The sequence below is a fragment of the Capricornis sumatraensis genome, chromosome X (genome assembly GCF_032405125.1).
Source record: "Capricornis sumatraensis isolate serow.1 chromosome X, serow.2, whole genome shotgun sequence".
NCBI lineage: Eukaryota > Metazoa > Chordata > Mammalia > Artiodactyla > Bovidae > Capricornis > Capricornis sumatraensis.
The window spans coordinates 118,911,862-118,913,554 of NC_091092.1; the positions used below are offsets into that span (position 1 = coordinate 118,911,862).

General features: G+C 57.2%; 1 pseudogene; it reads right to left on the reverse strand.

Moving 5' to 3' along the window:
* Positions 1-206: 206 nt before the first annotated feature.
* LOC138071898 (melanoma-associated antigen B4-like) lies at positions 207-1,239 on the reverse strand (annotated as a pseudogene).
* Positions 1,240-1,693: the final 454 nt, after the last annotated feature.

Genomic DNA, 1,693 nt, shown 5'->3' on the forward strand with positions numbered 1-1,693 from the left:
TACTTTAAATCATCATTCACTATATATCTCTCATATGGATAAAAGAAAACAGATATATATTTTGTTAAACTAGACCTAAACTCGCTTACCTTTTAAAGCTGTAACAAGTTACTGGTTTTCTTCCCTCCACCCCTACTGCTCTGCACTATTTAGGAGCTTGACTGCTTTCTTCCAACCCAAAGGGAACAAAGTTCTCTGCCCCCTCCCTAGATGTGGGAGGAGCTGCGGGACTTGGCCCTGGAAGGGGCACTGGCTTCAGCCATGGGTGGAGCCCTGGCCGCACCTCTCAGCCCTGCTCTCTCCGCCTGATCTCTCAGAGCCTCATCATAGAGGTCTGGGAAGGAACTAGGGACCCTACCGTGGAACTTGGCTAGAACCTCCAGTACCTTCATCTTACTGGTCTCAGCACAAGCTCTCGGGCCCCACAGGAACTCGTAGCACGGAGGATCACTATTGGGCACCTGGCGGTAGTTCAGGTACTCCTTCTGCACCAGATCTTTGGTGATGAGCCTTCTGGGCTCCCCAAAGATCCAGTGCCTCCTCCCAGCATAGATCCCCAACATACTGAGGAATTCCCAGATCTACTCCTCGGTGGCGCGGTTACCATTCATGAAGATGACCCCGAGGAGCACCATGAGGAGACCAGACTTGGGAAGCCCCCCCCTCACCACTCGGACAATCGTTTCCCCCGAGGGTGAGCTGGCTGATGAGGGTGTAGATGTTCCTGCTACGGTCGACTTCCTTCATCTCCAGGCCAAAGACCAGCTCCAGGCGCTCAAGGGCTGTACTGAGGATCTCAGGGAAGTGCTGCCTGTACTTCCTGCTGACGATTTTCATCAGGGCATTCTGCGTGACGGCTTCCTTCTTGGTGTACCTCTCCAGCAGGAACTCCACCAGTATCCTGGCCTTCCTGGCCAGAGGATCTCTGCGAGTGCTCTGAGTGGCAGGGGCTGCCTGGGAGGCACCTGCACTTTCCTCCTCTGGGCCCTGGGCTCCTTCATCAGATCCTGCACAAGAAGGTCCTGCATCAGGAGAGCTAGGGGCCATGGCTCCCTGAAGCTCCTGGTGATCGCCAGCAGCAGGGCAGCTCAGGGGAGAACCCTGAGGGGCAGAAGAGGTGGAGGAGGGGCACTCCTCCTTTGGGGCTGCAGCAGCACTCGCCTGGGCCTCCTGAGTGTCCCCCCAGACCTGGTGGCGTTTCCCGCGGGCATGGAACTTGTTCTTGTGCCTCCGAGGCATGCTGACAGCAGGTCAGGGGACGCAGGTGGGAGTGCGGGCAGGAAAGAAGGCAAGGAGGGCACCTGGAGGAGGGACAAGGACATGCTGTGAGAACCTTCAGCGAGGAGAGTCTTCCCTGGCTTGAATGGAAGCCGCCTCTGAGGGGTCCTCGAGGCCAGTGCTCTAGGACCCACAGGGTTCCTGTTCTCCTGGCCAGCCTGTCTCCTGAGACCGCTGAATAGCAAGGGAGAGTGAGCCCTGGGGTGCAGCAGACAGTCCTGCCTGGGCGTTAGAAGGGGCGGGGCAGTGGGACCTGGCAGGGGAGGCAAGTCCTCTCAGCTGACATTCAGAGTCAGGATGAAAATTGGTGCGATACACCTCCATATCCAACACCCCCTCTCTTGCACCCAGCCCGTTCCCTCTCCTGTCTGAAATTGACGCTGCCACCTTCCCTGTCACCCCAGACAAGGATAGG